This window comes from Octopus bimaculoides, chromosome 11, assembly GCF_001194135.2.
Source record: "Octopus bimaculoides isolate UCB-OBI-ISO-001 chromosome 11, ASM119413v2, whole genome shotgun sequence".
NCBI lineage: Eukaryota > Metazoa > Mollusca > Cephalopoda > Octopoda > Octopodidae > Octopus > Octopus bimaculoides.
In genome coordinates, this window is record NC_068991.1 from 52,948,517 (window position 1) to 52,959,246 (window position 10,730).

At 38.3% G+C, this 10,730-nt stretch overlaps 1 protein-coding gene across 1 annotated transcript in view; it reads right to left on the reverse strand.

The window, feature by feature from the left end:
* LOC106873216 (coiled-coil domain-containing protein 134) overlaps positions 1 to 10,730 on the reverse strand; it is a 73,384-nt gene that overhangs the window by 59,662 nt on the left and 2,992 nt on the right. The window lies entirely within an intron of this gene.

Genomic DNA, 10,730 nt, shown 5'->3' on the forward strand with positions numbered 1-10,730 from the left:
TGTATCTTGGAAATCCGCCGGCCCAATGGTTTCCCTTCATGGCAGAATTAATAGTCAGGACTATTTAAGCATTTTATCTGATCAAATTCATCCTATGGTGCGGAAACGCAGTCTTTCAGTATGATAATGCACTAACTCCCACAGCTAAAATTGTTACTGAATGGCATGAGGAACAGTCTAGTGAAGTTGAACATCTTATCTGGCCACCACAGTCCCCAGATCTTGGTGCATTTTAGAAAAACAAGTAAGGAGTCGATATCATCCACCATCATCACTACAAGAACTGGACACTGTTTTAGCTGAAGAATGGACAAAAATTCCTTTGGAAACAATTCAAACTTTGTACGAATCTTGAACTCAGAATGCAAGGGACTGGAGCAAATATCACAAGACATCCAGTCCAATAATCTGAAAGTTCCATCATTCCCCTGCCTTTGTTTTTTTATTGACCCTGAAAAGGATGTAAAGCAAAATTGACCTTGGCAGAATTTGAACTCAGAATGCAAAAGTTTGAAACGATGACTGGAGAATAATTTATCCAACATGTTAATGATTCTGCTAAATCATCACTGGCTTCAAATGGATACTGTTTTTATGAGAGATGCGACTGACTCAGATGTGGGGTATATGTTTGTTTGGACAGAAGATTCTTTTTTTTTTTTATATTTTACATGAAAGGAGATACATCATGATGATGATCATCATCATTTAGCATCTGTTTTCTATGCTGGCATGGGTTAGACAATTTGACTTGAACTGGTAAGCTGGAGAGCTGCACCAGGCTCCAGTCTGTTACGGCTTGGTTTCTATGGCTGGACGCTCTTCCTAATATCAACCGCTCCACAGAGTGTACAAAGTGCCTTTTATGCTTCCCCGGCACTTGTGCCTTTAATGTGTCACTGGCATAGGTGCCTTTTACATGTCACTGGCACAGGTGCCTTCTATATATCACCAGCACGGGTGCCTTTTATGTGTAACCAGCACTGGCCACGACTACAATTTCAACTCAAAATGTCTTCTCAAGCACAACAAATTGCCATCAGTCTTGGCCACTTGTCATTGCCTCTGTAAGACACAACATCTGAAGATCATATTTCACCACCTTACTCCTAGTCTTCCTTCCAGATAAATTTGGTTTGTTGACTTTTTTTGTGGTAAATAACAAACTAGAGTAATTTGATGATTAACAGGAGCGAAAGAAAAATTCTGTTTTATGAGCTAAAAATATGGCAGAATTGAATTTTTGGCATCAGTATTTTTATTTTTAAGATCCTAAGGGTCCTCATACGATATTGATAAAACATTGAAGTAATATTAGTTGGTACTATATCACCACCATCTTTATCTCTTTTCCAGCTACTCTCAACCACCCTCACATAATGCTGGGTAGCCATATATCTTATTTATAGATACAAGAAATCCACGCTTGTCCCTCTTTCATATTTTAGCCTTTCTATTCTTGACATAAATCACCTCCCCCTCTCTCAAATACACCCACTCATTTGAGGGGGATTTTACTTTTCCTTTTTTTTCTTTGTCTTGCAAGTTATTTGGTAACCTCACTACTACTCAATAAACAATGTAAAATAGTTGGCAGTAGGAAGGCGGTGAGCTGACAGAATCATTAGCAAGCTGGACAAAATGCTGCAAAGCATTTCTTCCAGTTTTACATTCTGAGTTGAAATTCCATTCCATTTTCTACTGAGGTTGACTTTGCTTTTCATCCTGTTGGAGTCAATAAAATAAGTACCAGTTGAGTACTGGGGTTGGTGTAATCGACTAGCCCTTCCTCCAAATTTCAGGCCCATGCATCTATACTAGAAAGGATTAGGAAGAGTATTCAGCCATAGAAACCATGGCAAAACAAACAGTGGAGCTCAACACAGCCCTCCATTTAGTTGGGTCCTCTTAAACCCATACCAACATGAAAAATGGATGATAAATGATAATGATGACGATGATGACAACAATGATGATGATGAACATAATAGGCTGAAAGATAGATGCTTGTGTAGTGATGTATGTGTAAGTGGAGAAATAGGTTACATGGTAGTGTCTGTCCATAGTTGGATTTCATTAAAACTAAAAATACAGGCAGGCAAAAAGTCATGCACATATATACACGGATTAGATGTGTGTATATACACAGTATATAGGCATGCATATTTTTAGTACTAACAATGTCCATCTGTATGAAGTTACCACTACTCCTACTCTCTCTTCTGTTTGTACACACCCACTGCATACATCTAACTTTCAACCCAACTCTCTATCTTTCTCATAGCACCCTCCTCCAGAATAAAAGCTATTACACTAATATTACTATATTTACCACTTGATGCAGTCACCCTATTGACCTTCAGACAAGAAATACTTAAGCTAAAATATTCCAATCTACCACACTCTAAAGTCCATCTCCAAAAATAGGGGTTTTATTTTGTTTACTCTTATTATTCAGCTAATTACATTTCTTGGCCATTTCCTTAGAAATATTGGCTGATAATCAAAATTTGTGAACAAAAATAACTCTATTGTCCAAACTAACACACACATGTACACACAACACACACACACACACACACAAATATCATCAGCATTAAAAAAAAATAAATAAAAGTAACACATGCACATACCCTCAGAAAAAAAATCACCCACACAAACCAAACACTCTAAGCTGAACCCACAACTTACAAATACAATATTTATTTCCCTCAAATCTTGACTAATACAAAGATTCTTATCTGGGATAAAAATGAAAAAAAACACCCTATGAGGCGCGGGAGTGGCTGTGTGGTAAGTAGCTTGCTTACCAACCACATGGTTCCGGGTTCAGTCCCACTGCGTGGCACCTTGGGCAAGTGTCTTCTACTATAGCTTCGGGCTGACCAAAGCCTTGTGAGTGGATTTGGTAGACGGAAACTGAAAGAAGCCCGTCGTATATATATGTGTGTGTGTGTGTATGTTTGTGTGTCTGTGTTTGTCCCCCCAACATTGCTTGACAACCGATGCTGGTGTGTTTACGTCCCCATAACTTAGCGGTTCGGCAAAAGAGACCGATAGAATAAGTACTAGGCTTCCAAAGAATAAGTCTTGGGGTCGATTTGCTCGACTAAAGGCGGTGCTCCAGCATGGCCACAGTCAAATGACTGAAACAGGTAAAAGAGTAAAGAGAGGCATTGAAGCTTTCAACTCTTCCAATTTTTCTGCTTACAAATGACAAATGTCATGGATATATATGTAACATATGTTATAATTATAAACAGGGAAAATTTTAGCCATTTCTCTGCAGACTGTAAAAATGATGAACAACCTTAATCGATTTTAAAACTTTATTGGGTTCTCTTCAGAGGTGTTTACATCATTCTTACAGTCTCTAGAGAAACAAGCAGCCAAACTGTTTATGTACTCAACAAATGCTGTAGTTACTCTATGGAGGAATCCTTAATTTGCATACTGAAAGTGTTTAACACTCTTTAAATACCAGTGGATATATATATATATATTTATGGGTATGTTGTAAGAAGCTTGCTTCCTGGCCACAAGATTCTGTGTGTGTGTGTCTGTGTTTGTCCCTCACTACTGCTTGACAACTGGTGTTGGTGTGTTTATGTCCCTGTGACCTAGTGGTTTGGCAAATGAGACCAATAGAATAAGTACCACGCTTAATAAAAAATAAATACTGAGGTCAATTTGTTTGACTAAAAACTCTTCAAGACAATTCTTCAACCCTAACCCAAACCCTAACCCTGCATGGTCACAGTCTAATGACTGAAACAAGTAAAACAGGGATTGGCAACTTCTTTGCCTCCATGGGCTGGATTGAGTATTAATGATGGATAGCGGGCCAGACGAAGGCCTTAAAAGAATAATTATGGAAAATTACACAAGCTAAAATTTAATCACGAGTGTTGACTATACTTAAAAAATAATTTGTATTAACCACAGATGAATGTAGTAATGGTAAAGCATCATTTATTCAATCTAAGACATCATTGAAATCATTTGTTTAAAAAAAAATTGTAAAAATACATAGCCAAAAAAATAATGGGAAACTTGATGTTTTTTGTTCCTTGAAAGCTTCTCAATATTAAGGCTTCAAACTTGTTGATGCCAAGTGCAACATATTATCAAGATGATTATCAGTTAATCTTGTTCTGAAATTGTTCTTAGTTTGCTTCAATTTGGAAAATAATTGCTCAGACTGATAAGTGCTTCCAAACAAAGATGCCATCATTTTTGCATGATTCACTAAGTTGGTATACTTTCCATTTGGAAAAAATATATTTTGTATAGAAGTTAATCAATGAAACATCTTTAGAATGAAATTTAGATCTCAATAAGTTGTCACACTGCATATCAATCAATTCCATTCGAAAACATTCTGATACTGTTTCCACCTCCACATGAAATGGTGCAACAAACAATTTAAACTGATATGCATGCAGATGAAAGTCAGCAAAACATGATGCAAATTCATTTCTCAAATCCTGGATTGTATTCACAAATAGCTCTGAATCCTTTGGTTTCCTTCCTTGAAATGATGCAAAATGCACATAATTTTAATTTCGAAGTTGATATTCCCACAACTGTAGCTCTTTTTCAAAGGCAACAAAATGGTTATACATTTCATTTATGAGCTGAATTTTACCTTGAAGTTGTAAATCTAAGTTATTTAAATGAAAATTCAAATAAAATTGATCAGAGGTCATGAGAAGATCTCTGGGGCTTTTTTTTTTTTGCGATCCTGAAATAGATACTACATCATTTGTAGTATTTATTCTGTATGCAATATCACTTTAGCAGCTTTGCAGACAAAGTATTTGTAAGTGGTTTAAAGACTTCCACTTTGTTGGCTTTGCTCTTTGTTCCTTGCATATAGAGCTTATTTTTTGTGGAGGCGCAATGGCCGAGTGGTTAGGGCAGTGGACTCACGGTCATAGGATCGCGGTTTCGATTCCCAGACCGGGTGTTGTGAGTGTTTATTGAGTGAAAACACCTAAAGCTCCACGAGGCTCCGGCAGGGGATGGTGGCGATCCCTGCTGTACTCTTCCACCACAACTTTCTCTCACTCTTACTTCCTGTTTCTGTTGTGCCTGTAATTCAAAGGGTCAGCCTTGTCACACTGTGTCACACTGAATATCCCCGAGAACTACGTTAAGGGTACATGTGTCTATGGAGTGCTCAGCCGCTTGCACGTTAATTTCATGAGCAGGCTGTTCCATTGATCGAATCAACTGGAACCCTCGATGTCGTAAGCGACGGAGTGCCAACAACAACAATAGAACTTATTTAAACTGTAATACAAGTAAATGAATGGAAATCAGTGAGTGTGTTAAATTAATAAGGTACTAAAAGAGAATGACTCTCCCCAGACACAATACAATTCAGAAGTCTGAAAGGAAAATTTCAAAAGAGAACACCAATAATGTTAGTGTGTTGCCATAAAAAAATTTCATAGATTTTTACACAGTAGAAGTTTTTGACCGTGGACTGATCGTTGTCTGTTATTATTGATATATGGGTCGAAGAAAGGAATCCCTACCCATACTGTTAGTAGGTAGGTTGCAACGCTGGAGTACTGTATTATTAAACTATGATTTTAAGATGGAGTATATACGATCCAAGAAATTAGGACATGATGACGCTCGAAAGTCATGTGTAAGGACTTTCGAGCGAGATCATTGCCAGTGCCCCTGGACTGGCTCCTGTGCAGGTGGTACATAAAATACACCATTTTGAGCGTGGCCGTTGCCAGTACCCCCTGACTGGCCTTCGTGCCGGTGGCACGTAAAAGCACCCACTACACTCTCGGAGTGGTTGGCGTTAGGAAGGGCATCCAGCTGTAGAAACTCTGCCAAATCAGATTGGAGCCTGGTGTAGCCATCTGGTTCACCAGTCCTCAGTCAAATCGTCCAACCCATGCTAGCATGGAAAGCGGACGTTAAACGATGATGATGTTACTTACCTCCCTTTTGTTCACAGATAACTATTTAAGATTGTTACTGCAAACATTGTGGATGTTTTGCATTTGACTAAGCACAATGAAAAAGTTGTCTATCTTAGATTATTGAAAATAGAATATCCTTGTTGTGTCGTTTAACCCTGTTATGCTATATAAATTCAGATAAATACTTGACAGGATGTTACTACTTATACTGTAATGGTTTCACATCATCTTTGTCTATGGTGGCCATAGTCTCTCCACATTTTATAGTGACTTCTCTCAGTAGGTCAAGAAAGTTGTTGATTAATTGTGTGATAGTTGTATTCTTCCAGAGGCGCAATGGCCTAATGGTTAGGGCAGCGGACTTGCGGTCATAGGATTGCAGTTTCAATTCTCAGACCGGGCGTTGTGAGTGTTTATTGAGTGAAAACACCTAAAACTCCATGAGGCTCCGGCAGGGGATGGTGGCGAACCCTGCTGTACTCTTTCACCACAACTTTCTCTCACTCTTAATTCCTGTTTCTGTTGTGCCTGTAATTCAAAGGGTCAGCCTTTCACACTCTGTGTCATGCTGAATCTCCCCGAGAACTACGTTAAGGGTACACGTGTCTGTGGAGTGCTCAGCCACTTGCACGTTAATTTCACGAGCAGGCTGTTCCGTTGATCGGATCAACTGGAACCCTCGACGTTGTAAACGACAGAGTGCCAACAACAACAACAACAACAGCTGTATTCTTCCAATTGAAAATTACTGTATACTACTCAACTATCAGAGTATGGTGACACTTGGCAAGACAACCTGGAATTAAAGAACAAACTTTCTTCATTTCTTTTCTTGGCCTGTGATGAAATTCCATATTCAGAAACAATTCCAGCATTTCAAACATCTACATCTCTCATAACACATATCCAACATGAGTCTTCTCCTAAAGACCCCTTTTGTCTATCTTTACCCTTGCTCATCAAGTTGTATTAGGTTTCATAAGTGTGAGTTGGTTTAACAAAAATGATACACCCTCTCAACTGCTGCCATTTATCATTTATTCATCAGAAATAACCAAATGATTGCATCCTTTGCCCAGAAATAAAAGAAATAAAGTATTTAGTTCAATCTTAATCAGAAATTTTTGGAAAATGCTCTGTTTCTAAGCACCACTTCTTTTCTGTAGCCTTTGTGTGAATGTTTCAAAATCCATCTTGTAAAAATACTTGGATGGCAATAATATATTTTAAAGAAAAACATAAAAGCATCAAGTTACGGATCTTAGTTTGGTGGAATTCACAAAATGTAATGTTAACATTATTGGGGAACCTTAAAATTTGAATTAATTAGGGGAAAAAAAAATATTAATGAACTTGTAGTCATTATAAAAAACACTAGAACCATGTTTGGGTTAAACCCAATGATGTATATTAAAAGCCTCAAGTTGAAATCTTTTTACTGTATGTCACGATCTTCATTTAGGAGTGTTTCATGCATCCGCTGACTATCTATCAAAAATGTTTGAATTTTTTATATTGGGAACACACAAATGGTTTTCTTTCTCTCAACATTAAGACAGATAGCCTGTTAAAGCTTATATAGATCAATTAATGGCAGAGAAAACCTTTTTTCTTTTTGTTAAACTTAAAATGACTAATTTTATGAAGCAAGACAAAATATGCAATAATCATGTGCAAGTTATTCAATGTACATCTCTCAAAACTTATCTGAAGATCATCGCAAAAAATATGCACTATTAAGAAAGTTATAAGGAAATTATAAGTGGAGTGAGTTGTGCTGTATGTAAAGATATGTAGCTTTGCCCAGTTTGTCAGAGATGTGGAAAGTGAGTTTTTTTTATTAAAATTAAATCGCTTAATTTACAGGTTTTAGCATTTGAAATGAAGCGTTTGTTGTCAACAGAATTTGAAAAACTGTTAGGTTTTATTTTGAGTCTACAATGATTGAATCTTCTGTCTTAGAAGAGAATAGAAAAGTGATACTTAATGACCAAAATTATGGAACATTTAAAAGAATGAATACATAGCTGAAAAGCAATTTGTTGTCATCCATAGATTAAGTCACTTGTTTTCAAACTGGCAATTTGCCCCTTAACCCAAATAATGGTTTCAAATTTTTGCACAAGGCCAGTACTTTCAGGGTGGGGTAAGTTGATTACATTGACCCCAGTGTTCAGCTGGTACCTATTTTATCGACCCTGAAAAGACAGACGAAATGCCTGGCATGCTAACAATTCTGCCAGCTCACCACCTTCACTCAATCCAAATATTAAAGAAAATTTTGCACCTCCTCCATTTTATTAAAGAAAAGATAATAAAATTTGTACGTATGTAACTTTTCTTCACTCACCATTGTGTTCACCATGCCTGTCTTTGTTGCTGGTGAAAATGTCGAAATTTTATTATTATTGTTTTAAAAAAATTTCCACAAATTGTGGAATTTGTTGTGAAATATGACATAAATTAGAAGAAAAAAAGAAAAAATTAAATTAGAAAAATGGATGAAACAGAGAACACAATTGAAAAAATTACAAAACAATAAACACAAAAAAAAACCAGAAGGAAAACAAAAACAATTCACCACCTTAGTGTAGGCCAAAGTAGGTCACCCTGTTGGACTCCTAAGGCAGAGGTGATGATTTGGTCACCAAAAGAGAGGTAGGAGGGCTCCTGATAAGCCTGCCATGCAAAGCAGTAGAGTTGTGGGATCCTCCCTCTTACTGAGCTGAAGACAGTATCATGGCTGACGGAGTTGAATGCATTGTTGAGGTCAAGTTTGAGGATGACCTTGGGTGGCAAGGAGGGCAAGTTGGCATAGGCTCTGGTAGCATGGGCAGCAGCTTCACATCCCAATTTGGTGCTCACTCCTAGCTGGGTGGGGCAAAAATTCCTCCTCCAATAGGTTAGAGACCGATTGTAAACACACCTTTGCAGTAAGACAGTGAAGGGTGCAGCCAACTGCAATGTGGTGCAGGTCTCCATTGGGTTTAGTGAGCCTGAATAATTTTGCACTGAAGAACAGTGGGCAGATATAGGGGAGAACGTTCACTGAGGAAAACTGGATCACAAACTGAGTCAAATTCCCCAAGAGCTCAAGTCCAGCATCACCGGCCAATAAGGAGATACCATCCTTGAGGTGTTGAAGCTGAAGGCTGTCAATTCCTGCACCTGAACCAGCAGAGAAGGATGAAATCGCCTTTCTAATGTTATCAAAAGTGAAGACCAGTCTCAAGTATTCTGGGGGATCAGGCCAGTTTAGCTGATTATCTGGGGGTGCTGATGGGTGCTGCTCTTTCAGACGTTTAAGAGACTCAGAGTTACACAGAGGGAGGATAGAGAAGAGAGGAGACGGACAACCCCTTTTATGTCAAATTTGCTGAATTTGGTATTGACTGCATACTTGAGGTTTATCAGTTGCCTGTTAGTAGGAACTGTGCTCGATGTTAAATTGAGGTGAGAAGTGGTTGGGGTCGACTCAAATAACTGGAATTGTTGCTTGAGAGAGGATGTAAGGTAGCCTGATTTCACATCATGCATGTGGAGAGAGATGAGAGGTAACAGAAACAGTTTCTGCTAGTTGGGCGTATTGTTGGATAAACATACGTTTTTCAACAAGCTGAAGAGTGCATGAGCAAAGCTATTCTGAGCTCCCTTAGGGATCTGGTTAATGAGCTTTTATTTGGATAAACCCTGGAGGATTGCAGCAAAGTCCTCAGTAGTAAGCTGGTTGTTGCAGTGTGGGGCATCTCCACAGAGTGCATTGGATATGAAATGGCACTGACTGTAGGTCCTGTATGGAAGCCTTTCGGCTTGAGCCTTGGTGACGCGGACACAACTTCTGTGGTAATTTTGGTGGCACAGATGACAATTAATTGTTTATAGGTATTGGCTAGTGCGAGCACAGAGAGCAGTCAGGTAGTGAGCTAATATTGACCGACAGTAGAGTGCCAGCATAGGAACTCAGTCGAGGAAGTGAATTAACAGAGGAGGCAGGGCAAGCAGTATTGGTTCCAACGGTGGACTAAAACGGATGTCGGGTGGTGCGGGGGAGGGAGGGTTAAAAGTTGTAGGAGTGGTGGGGTTGGCAGGGCTAATTCTGTTCGGAACCTGTGGTGGAGAGAGGTTAGCTTCTCTCGAGCATACCGAAGTTGGTGGAGAATGATAGGTCAAAGGTTGATCTAGTGACAAGTAGCAATTTGTAAGTCTCTTCTTCGATCCTCATAGCTTCTTCCCCCATGGAAAGCCCTGTTTTAAACAATACACAAGTAGCTTGCTATAAATGTTACATTATACAGTATAAATATAAATTCGCTTGAATATACCATTCGTATGTTGAATGCAACGACATAGAAAGAAATTATTGAACTTTACAGAGTTTGTACTTCTGAGAAGATTGCCAATATTAATTGTACAACGTACCATTTTCAAATTTCCTAAGCATTTGCCACCAGTATTTATTAGCTTTCAGAAAAATGCATTATGTATCTATTTATTACATAAGTTTAATATAGAACTACTTTGATTTGTAAATTAACCTTACGACCATCATGACAGAAGAGCACTGGTCAAAGCCGCTCCCCATCGTATACCAGTACAATATTTCCTTTATCTAAAATTATCATTGCAATTTAAAACCCTTACTACCATAATAATATTTGTTTTGTGAAAAACTTCCTCCCTTCCCCCGTCTTTTTTTTTTTTGCCAAAAACTCACCTTTTCGGTTACGGAGATTCCAGAAAATTGCCAAAAATTGGAATTTTGAAATTTGTTGCCCCCCCCCT